Raw genomic sequence first — 18,786 nt, forward strand, 5'->3', positions numbered from 1 at the left:
AGAATCTACTCAAAGATGACAAATTCTACCCACAATTGGTATGTTCTGAGTTCATTTGCATCTTACTTATTAGTGTAGGTTTATTATTATTATTATTATTATTATTATTATTATTATTATTATTTTAGATGTACAACTTTATCACAAAATTTCCAAAGAGTTTTTATATTCATTGGGGAAAACAAATTTACTACAGGGATATATATATATTCTGTATAACTATAATTTTTTGATAAGGCCCAAGTAGACTTTAGTTATCTTACTGTAAGGACCACCTTTTCAGTTGATGAAGTAGTAAATACAAGTGTCTCATGCTATTTGCATAGGTATCAAATGGAATTTCCCTATTCTTTTTCATTATTACACCTTTCTCTTTCTCTGGGACGCTTGCTTTTTATCAGCATGAAGCCATTCTGGTGCTTTTGCTCATTAAAGCTGTAGTAACAGCTGATTCTTCAGGGAAACCAATCCTTAGCACCTAAATGGACTCTGAACAACTGGGCAGCTCTTCAGCTGCCAAAAATAACAGTCATGTCTTAGGTGAGGTAGCTCTTGGCTAGAAGCCTAGCACTTAGGAAACCTAGATCAGTCTGAGCAATACAGCAAGACTTTGTCTCACAAAAAGATGAAATTAAAATAACAGCATTGTTTTAAGTTCTGTATGGTTGTTTCTAACAACATTATCTCATTACAGAACATTAGTGACAGCTCTGTAGAGGTCATAGAGTGCTGTCATGTTGTGGCATACAAATACACATCTTACTTGTAAAAGTTTGAACCAGAGTTTGAATTTTAGAAGGCCTTGGGCCTTCAGTCAACATTTCCCACTCAGTAGGATTTTGGAAAGATCTGGATAACCTGGAGTGCTGGCATTCTAAACCACTGGCTGAAAGCCCATGCATATGCTTTGGAACTGAGATCAGCAAGTAGCAAGATAGTTATCCGATTATGAAAATCAAGTATCTCTAACAAGTGTTCTTGTCACACAGCTAGTGGCAGACAAAGTAGTGCTTGGGCCCATACATACTTACAAAATAGTTGTTGAATAATTTTAACTTCTAAGACATTAGCATTTTAGACATTATGAAGCTCAGTTTGAATTAACGTGGGTAATACGTCATTTAAGCAGTGAGTATACTAGTGGTTTTCTAAGGGGATGTGAAATACTAAAATGGGGAAAAATATTTGGATTGCTCTTCATAGATTGGACTGTTCCCAATAGTATGGTGCTTTTATGGGTTCTCCATGTTTAGTTCAAGCATAATTGTGAAAACTACCAGAAGGAAATAAAAAGACTCAGTGAGATATTCTGTGTCTTTATTCATAGTAATAGTAATTCCAAAGGAGAAGATTTAGATTTGTTCCAGATTACTTTTACTCTCTAGTAAAAATAGCGTGTGTGTTTTAACTCCCCATAAAGCAAAATAATTTTAACAGTCTAAGATAGAATTGCTGGTCATGATGGGTCACAGAGAATTGATCAGTCACAAGTTTGAATTAATGAACATCTGGCTGAGATGTGAAAAGATTCAGACCTTAAAATGATATTTGAAATATATGTTCCTGTTGACTCTGTTAGGTTGCTCATCCCCTGCCCAAACTGGAAAATCCCATCTTCCCCTCCTTCCCCCAACCCCACATGCACAGAGAAAACTCCCCCTCCCACTTGGAGAAAACTCTGGGAGTTTATAGAGAAACAAGTCACCACCCCTCAAGTATGTATTTTCCTCAGTCCACCTAAGAGTGCTGGCCTAGGAGTTCAGTTTTTGACCATATATGGACATAATCCCAGCTCCTACCCTGCACATCATCACTCCTGGCCTATGCTCTACAGAACCCCTTTGCTTTGGCCTGGATGCCTGACTTCACTGACCTCTATCTGTAAGGCTGGTGGACCCACCTGAGAGCTGCATCCTAATAAACCTGCCTCTGTCTACTTTTAGTTTGGTCTAATATGGCCTATATCTGCATCACTAAAGGAGAGAAAAAAACCTATTAGATTCCTCTAAATCAGATGTTGTCTGATGGTCTCATCACATCCTCAAGTCCTGAGTTAGTTGTCTGAAGTTTATTACAAAAACTTGTTTCTCTTTGGTGTGGTGATGCATATATATTATTCCAGAAGTGAAGAGGCTAAAGCAGGAAGAATTTTTTTTTCTCTAAGGTTGAAGATGGAACCGAAGACCTTGAACATGCTAAAGTTTATTCTTACTATCCCCTTTAGCTATACCATTGAGCTATGCTAGGCTAGATCTTTATTTCAAATTATGAGGAAAACTGTACTTTTTTCTGTTTTTGAAGAGAAAATTTAAAAATATTTTTATGTATGTAAGCGTATATTTTAATAACATTCATAATTTATCAGAAGCCTATATGATTGCATTTTTTTCCAAAATTATCATGGAGACTAAGATGAATCGATGAATAAATAAATCATGTGTGTTTTGTTTAGACTGCTAAAAATCTTATAATCTGAGGAACAAAATATAAGCTTGATTATGCTTTGAAATATGAAAAGTTCTAAAAAATTGATTTTGGAAAATATTTATTTCATGTGTGTGTGTGTGTGTGTGTGTGTGTGTGTGTGTGTGTGTGTGTGTGTAGTGTGTATATGTGCACCAGTTGCTGTGTAGAAGATCTCAAGTCAGAAGAGGGCTTCTAATCTACTCTAACTGCTGTTACAGATGGTGGTAAACTGTTAGGTAGGGGATGAGAATCTAAAGCAAGTTTTTGTTTTCTACAAGAGTAACATGTTCTCTTAGATGTCGAGTCATACTTCCAGGCCTTAAAAATGGGTTTCTTATAAATACCTACATTTTGTGTACAACAAATTAAAAAGAATTAAAACAGACTTGTGCCATTTCTAGATAGTGAAGTCTTAGACCATTGTAGATTTTCATGTTTTCCTGTATTCTAAATTTCAGATTGTGTTTTTCTAGAAAGAAAGGCGCTTTGATTTACTTTCCAAATATTTAGATGCTTCCTACCCTAAATTATGTTTGGTTTTTGAGCATAAGAGTATCAAAAATACTTAGAGTGCTTTCCTTTGTACTGCAGTGCTTGCTTAGGTACTTCACGGCTCAGAATCTCAGAGAGCACACAGCTGAAGACGATGTGATGTGATAAGTGTTTAATTTTATAAAATACTTGTTATTTTGGAAAAAAACCCATTACCACTTGATAGGAAGGATCAAAATGTACACAAACTTTAGAAGACAAGAAGCAGAATATACTTATGGTGGTCCATGACAACCTCACACTAACCTTCAGAAGAGCTTTTAAAGATTAAGAACACAGATGCCATTGTATTCATGCTTTTCTTTAGACAGAAAGGGCCTTACTAGAGCCTTAAAAGTAAAACAAAATGCACTTCCCATATCTCTGAGTCATGGTGATCTATTGTAGACAAATTGCTTTTATTATCCTTTCACTTTTCTGCTCTTTGAAATGAAATTTTATCTAGAAATTCTAATTACTCCTCTTATAATGGGTGATCAAAATGCATCTAACCAATTTTTTTCCTTTTTTTTTTTTTTTTTTTTTTTTTTTTGACTAAGCACTCAATGTTGATCAGGATAAATTGTAGAAATCCAATATAACTTAATTCTAATGTACCAAAATGTGTTACAGTTAAATGGAGTTGGAGCCAGTTAGAGATCGATTATGCTGTGTCACCCTCACTAAATAGTCTCATGTCTCTGAGGTGAGATCGAATGCTATACCAGGATTAGTACCGAGGAGGTAAGCAAAACTACTATAATCATTCTCACAGCGGACTTTAGATTAGAAACAGAACTCTGAGACATAGAGTTTGTAAAAGAGGTTTTTTTTTTTTTTTTTTTTAAAGAAGAGTTCTCTATAATTGATATTTAAGGACACGAGCAAAGGGAGTTTGGCCAGAAGAAAAGATGATTCTCAGCACAGCTGTGTGGCTTGAGTAAGAGTGGACTTCATACTGTCACTTATTTGAATGTGTCCTCACCAGAGTGACTCTGTTTGAGAAGGATTAGAAGGATTGAGAGGTGTGGCCTTGTTGGAGGAAGTATGTCATTTGAAGTGTGCAGAAGGGACGAGGAGGTATTTGTGACCACAACAGCCAGCTGAGTAATGATTCATGAGAGGCAAGAAGACAGTTCTGTACAGTACGAGTAAGGAGCTGGTCTTATAGAGTAGATTGACAGAAAACAAGTTTCGATCAGGGTCTGGGGAAGGATCTTGTGGGCTCTTGACCACACAATTAGAGGTCATACATGTTCTAAGTCTTCTGGGTGGATGACAGGCTATGCATCCCTTTTCTTGAAGGAACAACTCTGTGTACAAAACATTTCTGGTTCTCCTAGTGTGAGCACAAAGAACTCTATGCCTAGCACAGTGGTAAGCTTAGAGATATCAAAAAGTCAACAGCAGGTTTAGAGTTTCTGTCTGCTGAGCAGGATATAGCTCTCAGCTACTTCTCCATCACCAAGTCTCCATGAGCTCGCATGCCTGTTGCCATGTTCATACCTTGATGATAATGGACTCACCTCTGGATCTGTAAATGAGCTCCCAATTATAAGTCTCTTTTATGAAAATTGATTTGGCTTTGGTGCCTCTTCACTGCAATAAAATAGTGGTGAAGACAGAAGTTGATACCAGGAACTGGGGTACTCCTTCACTAGACATGATCATGCTGTATATCAGTGGAATGTGGACTCTAGACTAGAGAAGTGGCTGAATGGTTTAATTGGGGGCTTGATGGGATATCCTAGTAGGAGCAGGGACATTGATATTGGGACAGTGTGGACAAGTGGGAGACCAACATAGGAAGTTTTAAGGAGAAAATAATACAATACGACCTAACGATCATTCTGACATATTTTGGCAGAGTATGGCTGCTTTTGCTTTTGTCCTGAAAATCTGCTTACCTTTTTCATGAATGACAATGGCAGAGGAGATTTCAAGACATCTTAGGGTTGAATGTTTCATGTGGTCGTTAGTAATCACTCTTATTTAGATGAGTAATGGAAAAGAGAAAGCTGGACAAAAAGAAATACCAAATGCACAGGTAGAGGGGATAAGAAAGCACTAGAAAGTGTACTGGAGCTAAGTCCAGTGATTTAAGAAGATTAAAATTTAAAGAACATCTTGACACTCAGCAAAGAAAAGAGAGTGGTAACCTCAGGGTAAGATCCCACCCAATTAAGGTTCCAACTCCTAGAGAGGAATTAAAGAAGCTTAAGCAGAAGCAAACCATCAGCAAGGGAAAGCTCCTGCAAGTGTAAATGAACCCGAGGGCCAAGTTCCAGGCCAGCAAGCAGCAGAATCTGGCAGCTTCAGCCAAGTGGTTCTGGTCTTTAGAGTCAAGAAAATCAAGGGAGCAAGTTCTTACACTATACAAAGGAGTGTCTCTTCCCCCATTGGCTAAGAAAAGCTGTTGAGGGTGGTGAGGACACCCGGTAGGTGCCCTTGCAGTGATCCATGAAGAAATGAGAAAGAAACCTCGGTTCAGATAGACTTTGTCAACCTAGATCAGACTGCCGGAGGAGGTTTAATCCCGGCTGTTCGTTGCCAACATATTAAAACATAGTACAATTTAGGATCATTATTAAATATTTTCCCTTTAAGTAAATTATTTTATTCTTTTGTGAAGTGTTACTTAATTTTATTTTATTAGAGAATTGGAATACATAGCAGAAAATATGTTTATTTTACAAAAATATTGAAATTATTCAAAATAAAATATCTGTTTGCATGTTTTGTATTGATGTTATGGATGTTAGAATTAATCACAGTTGTTATCTATTTCTGTGACTGATTTCCACATTTTTATTTGATTGTTTGAGATAATGGTATAAATTTGAGTTTAAAAGCAGAAGAACCATTTCCAGGAAGATGCTTGAGATTTGGAAATTGTCTAGGTGCTGTATATCTCAAAAAGCAAAAAGGAGATCCACCATGTGGCCAACTATATTACTCCTTTGTATATTGTAAAAACTTGTTGTCTTATTAGAGACTCTTGTTCATCCATGTTCACTGCAAATCTATATATACTAGTTAGGAAATGGCAACAATCTGGATAACCTTCGACTAATGAACAGATAATGGAGACCGAGTATGTTTACACATTGGAATTCTATTCAGCTGTAAAGAAAAATGAAATCATGTAATTCACAGATGAACAAATGGAACTGGAGAATATTATATTTGTAAAGTATTCCAGACAGGAAAGACAAGACAAGGGCTGAGTGTTCTCTCTAAGTTGTGTATTTTAATTCCAAATTCTTGGGTCTGACATAACTGTATCAGGGGTCAGGAAACTAGAATGGAGCCATGGTAGGGGTGAAGGAACTTCGGAGAGGGAAATAATGAGACACGGTTGTTATGAGGAGGTTATGGGGAAAACAGATGAGATGATCTGGGAAAAGATGCTGGCAGTTAATGCAGGGAGGCAAAGAGGAAAGGGGGATAAATAGCAGCAAGAACATTTTTCAGATTACAGGGTAACATTTTTTATAAGCTTACTTGATAAAGCCTCTAATGACATGACAGCCTAAATGTGAGCTGAGCAAGGAGGATCCCAGCAAACATGCCCACGAAGATGGGAGAAAAGCTCACAAGTCCTCAACCTTACACAAAGAAGTACAGGCAATGGTGAGCAGGAGAAATAGTCATGAGTTTGAGAGAGAGTGGGGCAGGTCACAGGGAGAGTTACAGGAGGAGAGTAAGGCATGAAAATAATGTAAAATAGTACTCATGCATAAAATTCTCAGAGAAACTTACAACATGACCAAGTAAAGGGGTTCTTTTATTAGGAATGAGGCTTCATATTTAAACCATACTGCCCTTTTGGCATTGGTTTTGCCAATCAGAAATTGACATTTAAAATGGATATTAAGAAAACGCCTGCACAAACATTTATCATAATGGGCATTTTTATCCACAAAGATTAATATTTGTGAGTGGTGCAGGCTTCCTCTAAGCCTAAGTACTATAAGGTAATTTTTAAAAGTTCTTATCAAGGTAGTAGAAGCTGTTGATGTGCAGACCCCTAACTGTCACTCTTAGGGAGACATCCTACAATTTTAAGAAACACTCTGGAACTTGGGGTAGAGCATGTATAGTTGTTTGCTTCTAAAGGCATAATGAACACCAACTCTGCCCTGACATGGCCCCGCAGTACTATTAATCTGTAGCTCAGTTGGGAGTTTTGTTGTACATCACTGTCTTGTCTCTCATTTTCATACTTCTCTGACCCAAATGTTCCTCACTTACTAGGGACTTTAGTAGGAAAATTAGCATCTAGCAGATTCCCCATATACTCTTTGATCCTCTTCCTCTGCATAACACATCAAAGCTATCTGTTTTTCTCTGTCTCTGCCAGCGTATAATGGAGAAACCGTCAGACCAAGTAATGTAGGATCCACCCTAGATGGACTTCGTTTTTTCTTTATACTTAGCATGGACACTCTTCCTTCTAAACGAATCTTTGGTCTCTCTACCTAGGGAAAGCTCTCCTTGCCTTGGACTATTGGTGTTTGTTTATCTGCATTCTTTGTAATCGCTTGTTCTATTTGCTAAGGTCAGTCCAGACTGAAGAACCCTTTAGAATAGGAATTGGGTTTTATGTATTTATTATTATTATTATTTGTGACAGGCTGTTTTAGAGTCATTCTCTGCTGCTCTGACAAATCTTATGACGAAAAAGCAACTTAGAGGAATAAGTAGAATATTTTATTTTACAGGTTATAGTTCACCATTTTGGGAAGCCAGGACAGGAGCTCAGGCAGAAAGTTGAAACAACTATGGAGGAATGCTGCTTTTAGACTTGAACTTCCTCATGGACTCATGGTTAGATAGCTTGCTATTTATGTAGCTCATCATTACCTTTCTAAGGAATGATGCCACCCACAATGGGCCAGGCCCCCCCCCCACATCAATTAGGGTTGAGAAGATTGTCTACACACTTATCTACACACTTGTCTCCAAGGCTATTTTAATCTGGACAGTCCCTCAATCAAGATTTCTCTTTCAGATGACTAGGATGTGTCAAGTTTAGAGTATAAGCTAACTAAGTTAGGATCTTATGTATTCCAGGCTGGACTTGGATTTCTGACCCTCCAGTTTTCACCTTCCTAGAGCTGGAGATTATAGGTAGGTGCTGCCATACCTGGCTTGTGTGATGCTGGGTGTTGAACTTAGGACTTGGTGCATGCTAGGCAGGTACTCTATTAACTGAGTCACAGCCCCTGCCATTTTGAAATGCATTCTTTAAAAAGGTTTTAACCTCATTTTTTTATTTCATTGTTTATATATAGATCTCTGTGTATATGGATATAAATATGTGGATGCTTGAGAACAGAAGAGGACATCAGGTCCCTTGAAGATAGAGAAGAGGTGTTTGTGAACCATTCATTTTGGGTACTGGAAAATAAGCTTCTGTACTCTGAAAGAGCAACAAGTGCTTTTAACTGCCGAGCCATCTTTCTGGTGCCTGATTTATTTATCTTTAGTGCCCCTCTGCCTGGCACCATGCCCAGTCACTTCCAAAACGACAAGTTCACATATTTATCATATTTACGCTTTCACTTTTCCTGAACAAGTTGTTTGAAACAGGAAATTTTGATGGGCAGAAGTAGTCAGATCAATTTATCACCAAGTTCCACCTACTTTTTCATCTAGATACATGTTATTCCTAACCTCTCCATAGCTCTCTATGAAGTTTGTCACGGCTCTTCAGATGAAATCCCTTCCCCTCCAGATAGTTCGCATAGTTATCTGTTAGCATGCAAGTAAAAAAAAAAAATGCTCCTACCTACTCTCCAAAGGATAAATTCCATAGAGTGATGTGGGATTTTAATAATACAGTTCCAGATTGCCCCATTTTATTATCTACTATTTCCTGCTCCAGAAATGGTTGGCTTGTACAGTCTCATGTGGAGTAATTTCTCACTTTGTGTCTTGTGTTGAATGTTCCAATGGCAAAATTGTCTCATTTCATGGAGCACATCTAGAGCTATGCAGCATACGATGGAGGGAAAGCACTCTCACCACTGCACTCTCCTACCTGCAGGCTGTTGAAGTTTGACCTCTGTGTTCTCATCTGAACAGCAAGTCTATGAACAGCATATCTGCCTAGAAACTATGCATAGGGGAAACATTACTGATTATCTTATCATTTAAGATTTTATAAAGATGCTTAGCAGAATTTTTTTTCAGGTAAACACAGTTTCCTTATTATATGTTTCATTGCTTCTATTGCAGAAGTGCTTCTTAGATTCACTACATTTTGGAGAACTTATATTTGTGTAGAACTGCCTTTCAAGGCAATAAGAGCCCCTGTGAAGGAAAAATGATGTTTCATTTAGTTTCATGTCTTTCTTGCTCATAGTAAATATTAAATACATGTCTGATGAATGAGTAACTTGCACAGTGGGAAGGATTAATGCTTTGTTAACAGAAAGGTATGTTCAGATTGAATGTTTGCTAATTTTGTATTCACAGGTAAGTAATTTCTCAGAGGATGTTTATGTACCAGTAAATAGAAATATTCTCCTTTTCATCTATGACCTGGAATTGATTGCAGTGCTTGAGATATGGTTATCATTATCTTGAAAACTATATATTATTATGTCAAACTTAAGTATTAATAAGCAAGCATGGTTTTCTTTGTGGGAAAAATTAACTCTAAAAACACACCATCCAGTGATTCTACTTGTCTAAAGTTAATCTCTTTTTAAATTTTTATTATATTACTTATACATTCCTAAAATCATATTTTTTCAGTAACATACATGTGATATAGTACCACTTTTCCTTATAGTTTTACCAACACCTTTGTGTGTACAATCATATATTTTGAGAATAATCATGTATTATGATGATCCTTTTCTCTTTTCTTTTATCTTTCCCATCTATTGCTTCTCTTCCAAACAGTGACTCCTGGATAAAGGAACAGATCAATACACAGTGTTGGTTGATAAGAGGCAGTACCCAAAAGTAGGCACTATCAACTGAAATGTGCTGGCTTTGGGAGGACCCGTCTCATGTGATGTAGAATCCCACCCAGGAGATAATGACAGAATCGCACTGAGCATGAAGGGGAACAAAAGGAAATGTAAGATTTGGCTTTTTCTCAGCAGGCACTGACAATCCATTGGGCAAGATAAAGCACACCCGCATAAAACTGCTAAGGAGCAGAGATGGACAGATTATGATTAAGTGTCCACTATGTTTAGAGGAAGAGACACTAGAAATTCTCATAAGTGAGCTTGAAGTGAGGAAGTTTTTGCAAAACTCAGATGTGACAAAGAGAATGCCACAGATGTTTGAAGGCTTATGGTGTGTCAGCCACTGTGATAAGCAAAGCACACGCTGTGTATATTTATCCGTATGCACATCTGCGGTGACTTTCACTCTTGAACTAAAAACATTAGGTTTTATGAAGACAGAACACACAAAACATAAAATACTTATCTTAACCACTTTGACTCAATTCAGTGGTCACGAGCACTTTCAACATTCATATTCTTTCCTAACAGAGGCTTGGCACTTTTTCATTATATGAAACTGAAACTCTATGCACATTAAACAGCAAAATTCTCACCATTTTTCTCCACGAAAGCAATACTGAATCTAAACTCTATAGCAACCTTAGAGGATAATAGTACTATGTCATTTAGCAGGGAATTCAGAAGTGTAGATGTTAAAACGCGCGCGCGCGCGCGCGTGTGTGTGTGTGTGTGTGTGTGTGTGTGTGTGTGTGTGTGTGTATACACAAATGCATGTGTTCATGGGATAGGATGCCATACCATGTATGTGGAGGTCAGAGAATAACTTGTGGGTGTCAGTTCTCTCTTCTCATCATGTGTTTTACGAGGATCAAACTTAAATTGTCAGGCTTGGAAAGAAATACCTTACTTTCTGAGCTATCTTGCTGGTCCTTGAATCTCTTCATGAACTGGGAAACCTTACCTATTGAGGTGATAATTGCAAGGAAGGGCAAAGAGATCTGGGTAATAATTTTCCATATGCTAGGATGACAAGGACATATAGAAATGAAGATATACATTTTAATATATCCCCTGAACTGGAAGAGTCCTATGTTGGCTGAAGCTTTATAAGTAATATTTTCTTATTAAGACAGAATCTGGTAGATTAAGGAATGACTACAACGATTGTGAATGTCATCATTTAAGGAAGGGATTAGGGTTGGCAAATAGAAAAGTGAATCAGGAGCCATTACTAGATGTGAAAGAATGTGTTTTCTTCTTCAGGCACTAAATAAGAATAAGGTGCTTTATGTACATTTTGTCCAATTATCAAAATATTTTGGTGGACACTGTTGTTTTACTTTAGAGTCTCAGAAAGAAAGACTTTTCCACAGGCTACCGTGCTGATCATTAAACTACAATCTTCTTCAGCAAGATAGACTGTCTGCTGTATTTTGTATTTTAGATCCTGAGGCTGGGCATCTGCAAACTAGGCTTCTGCTTAGTCAGTAGTTATCAGTAGTTAGGTTAGTTAAACACAGGAAAAGGGAACAGTGAACAAGGCGAGGGAAATTGAGCTGGGTTCTTAGGTTGTTGTTTCTGCTTTTCTTACTATCTGCTTACTTTTGTCTGTCTGTCTGCCTGCCTCTCTCTCTCTCTCTCTCTCTCTCTCTCTCTCTCTCTCTCTCTCTCTCTCTCTGTGTGTGTGTGTGTATCTTTTGTTTTTGATATGATTTACTCTTATGATACCCTTTTCTCCTGTAGCATTTTTTCCTATTACTCTGCATGAAATTTGGTCATTGTCCCAACCTGGGCAGTCAGAACTGGGTGTTGGCATCTTCTTTTGGGTTTGAAGACACAGAATCTGGGTTTCCCCCTTTACAAGCCCAGGAGCCCACCACCAATTGCTTATCAGCCCCCCTCATATGCTGGTTGGTCTGTGTGGAGTTTTTGCTTTAGGCATCTGTTAATAAATTGAGTGTGCTTACCTGTTGCCTCTGTGATATTTTAGTGTTCTCTATTTGTGACTTCAGTTACTAATTAATGGATTTTTGCTAAATTAAACATTTTCCCATTGATGCATTTCTATTTAATCAGTGTTATTTTTGCCTTGAGTCTGCCTTTTGGGACAACTATGGAGAGTTTGGTCTTCTAGTCACCCTCATTATTGCCATTCTGCATGGTACCAATGTGTTATTTAGTACCAACGTGTCCACAGAACCGTGCTTCTCACTACACGTGAGGATAGAATCTACCTCTGCTGGCTTTCCTTGCTATCAGTCTGGATGCCTATGGGTTTTGGTGGAATTTTCAGAGGAATAGATTGCCCATCCTTGTAGTTCCAGCAGTGTTTGTAGGCTCTGTACTTATGAAACTTTTTGATCTATACACCGAATACTACTTGATCACAAAACAATTCCAACAAAGCACTTCATAAAAGCAAAGACCATGTTTATTTTTGCATTGAACCTACAAGGTCAGAAATAATAGTTCATAGTGCCAAGTAATGAGTAGTGTGTACTCTTTGCAAAGTGCTTGGAGGGGTAGAGGGTGAATCAGTGAGTGAGGATTAGGAATAGTCAAACCTCATCTCATTATAGTAAGCAGATTTCAGAAACTCACAACTTGCGCTTATGATCTTTCTTGATTTCTTTCCCTTATATTCTCATCTAAGATTAGAGATGATTCAAAATCTAGTGTATGTGACTGCTGCCTGATAATTAGTCTACAACTTTCCAACCTTGCACCGTTTTTCTTTCCTGACTTTTTGAGCTGTTGACTGGGGATGTGCTTCTAATTTAGAGATCCCATTCTAGAAGAAAGTATTGTCACTGTCTCTTGAGGATGCTGGCTAGTTCCTGCCTATGGATCCAGGGGGAAGCAACCTCTCAGAGAGAAAGCATAGGTAATGTTAGCATAGCTAATTTGTCATGGACTGTACTTCAGCTAGGTAGGATTCTTCTGTTTCTGCACATCCCAAGTTCTCTAGACAACATCTATAAAAGCTCATGTTCTTTCCTCTACAAGCTTCGGAGTCCCTCAATTTCTCATAGTTAAAGGTGCATTTGTTGAGCTGTATGTATTCATGTGTCTTTCACTGGTGATCATTTAATGGAGCACTAGGTAAGCAAATAGACTCTCTTCCTAACCTCACCTCACAACTGAATTTAAGTGAAAATTTCCTAGTTACTCTGTTACATAAATAAACTTTCCCTGAGTATGTGACAATTGAGAGAAAATACACAGTAGTATGACATACACTAAATATAACCATGATTATATTTATTTTCCTAAGCAGGGTTTTAGTTGTCATGTTATATTAAGATGCTGCCAAGGAGGAATGTCTTTGTAATAACCACACAGCAGCATCTGCTCACTGTTCTGTGATTACTGTGTCTTTTTAAGTGAATAAGTAAATGACTGATTTTACATCAAAATTTAGAACAAAAATTTAACAGTGGTACTTCACAGATCAGAGATGATTAGAACGGAAGATAATTAGCACATAAGGATAGGACTCAAAAGATAATGGTAGATAATAGTCAAATAAAATCTCAATAGGTAGATATGGTCCACTGAAAAATTTTATAGCATTCACTGGAACCCTATAGTAGGAATTGGAAAAGATTATAGCAATTGTCAAGACAACTATCTAAGGGAGCCAAGGACTGTTTGTTTAAAGTTAGAAGAAAATAGATGCAGGTTCCGGCACAATAACTTGAGATTAAATATTTAAAAGTTTAGCCTAGTGCTAGTGACTCAGTTCTGGGATGCTGAGGTATGGGACAAGGCTCTGTAGGTCACCAGTAGCTGGGAGGAACAATAATGCACAATAATTTGTGAGGTCATTGGAATACACAATTAGCAAGTTTAGTGTGATTTTCATGTATGAGAAATTCAGAGATCATTGCATTGCTCTTGAACAAGAGTTAGAAATTGTTCTTTACATCTCACCATTTGGATCATGAGTAGGAAATGATTGTGAAAGATAGTTATTTTATACATTATAGTAAAATACTTGTAAGTATCTGACTTTATTGGGAATGTTCCTTGACTTCTGAGGCATTCATTGATCATGGTTCATGGCCAATTAAATACTGTGCATTTTGAAATTTTGAGGTCCTCCACTAGCTGTGGTATCCATGTGCCCTCTCCTGATCTAAGTCATTAGTCAACATCTGGAGACACTTTTGCTCCTCATAAATAAAAGTTGGGGGAACTATTATTAGGTTGCTTCATCTAGTGGGTAGAGGTCAAGGATGCTACAAATATTCTCTGATTCTTGCAAAGCATTCTTATCAAATAAATATTTGGCCAAAATAACCTAAAGTTAAATCAAGGAGACCTTTATTTTTCTCTCTCTCTCTCTCTCGTCATCCTTTCCAAGTTTTGGGATAGTTGTAATACTATTATTATTGTTTCTTGCTTTAAAAAATATTTACTTTAATTTTACTGTTTATTTATGTGTATGTGTTTCTGTCTGTGTATGCCATGGGTGGAGGTGTCCTCAGAGGCTAGAGATGGATATTGCATCATTTGGAACTGGAGTTATATAGTGGTTGTCTGCCACCCTAAATGGGTACTGAGAACCTGACTGGGATTCTCTAAAACAATAGCAAGCACTCTTAACTCTGGAGTCTTTTCCTCAGTCTTGGCACATGCTTTGATTATAACTATTATCTTTAAGCATGCACCTGTGCATGCAGTCTCCAGAGATTATATGTTGCATCTGTGGCTTCCCTATATGTGTTTGTGGACATGTCGTTCAACATTGCAAAACAGAATAAGACCACAGAACTTTGTAATCCTTCACCAAGGATTAGCATAAAAATTTACTTTTGGGCCTTTTACCATCTGATCTCCTCTATGCAAGAGGCACTGTAATATGGATATAGAATATTTCTCCCCCTTTCCAGATTATTTCCTCTAGGCCCCTTACAAGCTACAAAACCCAGATCTAAAACACATCATGCTTGTAAGCAGAAATGCATATTTATCCCTTATCCAGAAACAAGAAACTTTGTCTAGATCTTGCAGCATCTAGTGATGATGGAATGACCTGTAAAATGTGTACCATCTGACCAAACTGAAGTCACTCTAATCACACTGTGATGAGCAGGGTTCCTTAAGGGATTTATTAGAGATGTTCTATAGGTATTATTCTGCAAAGAGAAATGTCTATGAACTTTACAAGTAACAGGTATCTGACAGTTCCCCTTCCCCTGTGGTGTTCAGATGTGAGGTGTATGTTGTGCATAATAATTCTCTAAAATGTCACTTGAGGAGAGTCAGCAGGATACTGGACACAGAGCTATATCTACATCTGGCTGTTTAGATAACAGCATATTGTTGAGGCACAGAAATACTTACATTCAGCTCACATCTTCTATAGCTGTCTTTTCATTAAACTGGAAGGGTCGCGTAGGCATCATGGAAAACAAATATGCCATGAATCCAAAATACCATTTTACAGAAAACTTGGTTGACGTCAATCTTGTCCACTAATTCATTTTACAAACGAATAAATGGAATCCCAGATGGATTAAAAGACTGTACAAAGGTCACACTGCTGAGAGAACAAAGGTTAAAGACAGTTGGTTCATGCTTTGAGGAAGAAAAATGATGATTAGACCACTGACAAGTGTGTTCTAAAAGCACAGTGAGGGCAAAATAAATATTTCATGAGTGGATTTAACACAGAAATAAAACCTGGTTTGACTGATTTGTTTCTCCCACTGAATAAATCTGATGTGTCATGCCACAGAGATAAAGCTGAACCAAGACTTTCATCAGTAACATTACAACTGTATACAGTTCGATAGCTGTTTTCCAAATGATAGCAAAATGTTTACTGACCAGCCTCCTGTGTCTCAGCATTACATAAAATTGAGTTATGGATAATATGACAAGAAAGACATTTGGTAAATGCTAGCTAGCATCCTGAAGGTGTTAAAACTGACTAACTGTCCCATGTTCTGCTGTGGCACCCGCTGACACTGATTAAATCTATAGAATCTAGGGCACATTTCCATAACATGAATATTCAGAGTTTGTGATGCAAGAATTATTATTAAACCACTGGGAAGGAACACATTATCATTATTTGATTGAATACTAAATGCTGTCTTTTAAAAATAATCCAATATGAATATTTTGATAATGTGTAAAAGAGATGTTTTGGGGGAAAACTCATACATTTTATACATTACATAATCAGGGAATTAAATTAAGTTTAATCTTGTCCTGTGTATTTTGAAGCATAATGTGATAAAAATCCAGCTAGAGCTTGGTTCAAATGTTTTGTATAAAAATACAATGTGCAGAGGCCAGAGAGATGACTTAGCCCATAAGGATGCTTGGGACAGATGCTCTCAGTAGATCTCTGCGCCATTCTTCATACCCACATGGGAGAAGGAGAGAATCAACTGCTGGCACTGATTCTCTGACCTCCATATCATAGCATGCACTTCCCACATATATACACATATGTACATGCATACATACAATGACATTGTTATGATACTGTACATTTTTTCATAGTTCTGAGTGATGGCAGTGGCATTTCTCATTGATTTGCTTATTTATTTTTATTGAAAATAATTTTTACACAACAAATTTTAGTCATGATTTTCCCTCCCCCATTCTTCCCAGATCTTCTCCAGCTTCATTATCAACTCAAGTTTATGTTTTCATCTCTCTTCAAAACAAAGAAATCCAAACAATGATAAAGCATACACAGCAAAGCAAAACACCCTAAGAAACATACACACACATATAGAATCATATGAAAAAGCATAAACACAAACAAAAAGAAATTAAGAACAAACAAGCAAATGACCAAAAAGGAAGTGCCCAAATAAAATGAAATGAGACAAAAAGTCTGCAAAAATACAACTGAATTCTTTTTGTGTGGACTCCTGAACATAGGGCTTGCTCTGGACTGTGGTTAATATACCCAATAAGACTCCAGTGAAAAAAACTGATTTTTTTTCTTTGCCAGCAGATCGAAATTGCATGCAGGTTCTTGGTTAGATTGGGAAGCCCATGCCCTATTAATGGCACATTAATATCTTAATGAACTCCTGCACATTTAAGAAACCTGAGCCACAAATTCCCATCATGTGTGAAGAATGCTCAACTCTCCACTACAAAATTTCAAGTACAAAATACAGAAGAAAAAAGAAATTGATTTTGTTTATTTAATTGTCAGAATAAATTAAAAACTGGAGTACAGCTCAGTGACGGGATCCACGAATTGTTGTGTTTAATCAATACCTTCAAAACTTCAAAACAGCAACAACACTAATATTAAAGTATTATTCGAAATTCAACTATATCCAAAGATATGCACTAGGCTCCAGTCTTATACAAATAAAACTTATCATATAAGCAAAAGCTTAAACAAGTACAAAGATAGTCTCAATAGAAAATGATTTGTGTTCTATAGCAGAAGTAAGCTCAGGATTATGTGATGGGAATTTTTATCATTTATATCAGTTACTTTTTAATAATCCATTCTAGAGGTTTCTCTAGATTAGATTAGGTGAAGTTCAGTTTTGGCAAGTATGGTTGAAGTTTTCCCTTTATTTACTTCTTCCCATGTAGCATGTAGTTTCTACTACCCATATTAAAGCTCAACGCAGACCAGCTTCCAGCCTTGCCCTGGTTCCCTTGGATCTGTGGATGAAACACACATTAACTTATTTTTATTATGCTTCTAAGCTCAATGGTTGGGTACTTCTAAACCTTCCATGGCTAATGTGCCATTACCTTGATTCCCAGCTCAACAATTCTAAATTTTCCCTCAATTTAACTGCCCTTTTCTTTGTTCAGCACCTAACTCTGCCCTCAGCTTAGGTGCATTTCTAGTCTTCCGCAGGCCCAGCTGGGGAAGTGGACAATGGCCACTCCACCTGAGATCTTACATGTCTAGTAGCTCTTTCTCCCTCCGAAGCATGGTGAATTGTCTTTCTGACTCTTGTGTCTCCTAGCCTAACTCCAGGAACCAACAAATCCCACCTGTTGCACCCATTGGCCAATAGCATCTTTATTGGTTGAACCAATTGGTGATCAGGACCTTCAGTGCTCCAGGATCAGAGCATCAGAACCTTGTCCTACATTCCTTCATCCCTTTCCTTCTTTGCTGGTGTCAGGGTGTCAGATGTCTGCTCCTCCACTTAAAAGTAATGTTGTCTTTCTCCTGATTTCTCACCTTCCCTTGGGCATTCTAGTTTCTTGGGCTTTTGACTAAAATTTTCCTCTTTTTTTCTTCCCTTATCAAAACTAAACAACTCAATCTCCCTTTATACTAAGGTTTCATCTAACACAGCAAACCAAATAAGGACAGAGTTAAGTCATCTATTAGTTTTGCGTTGCTTTCAGCAAGTATATCCAGGTATCAAGGAGCAATGTTATTTTAATGAGAAATTTTGAGGCTTACAAGTCCTTCATCCTAGAATAGAAGGGCACCATCTAAAGTTTCAAGAGTTGATAAAAAGTAAAAAAGACCTTTTGGTCCCTTAGATGACACTACCTGAACAGAAGACAAATGACTATGAGGGTTGGGGAGTGAAGGTCAGAGAGAGATTGGAGGGCTCACAGTGAAATCTACAGACAGTTTATCAGCCTAACTGCCAATTAGCCCTTACCTTTTACTTACATTCTTTCTGAAAACCACATTGGGCCAGTGTATTGGATCACAGGATTAGAAGGGCCTGTCCTTTGGTAGAATCACATTGTTCAAATCACATCTCAATTTTTTTATTGTTGCAAAAATTATAATGTATATGAAGTCTTACATATGACATGGTTTTACACT

Source organism: Micromys minutus, assembly GCF_963924665.1.
Source record: "Micromys minutus genome assembly, chromosome: 23".
NCBI classification, from domain to species: Eukaryota; Metazoa; Chordata; class Mammalia; order Rodentia; family Muridae; genus Micromys; species Micromys minutus.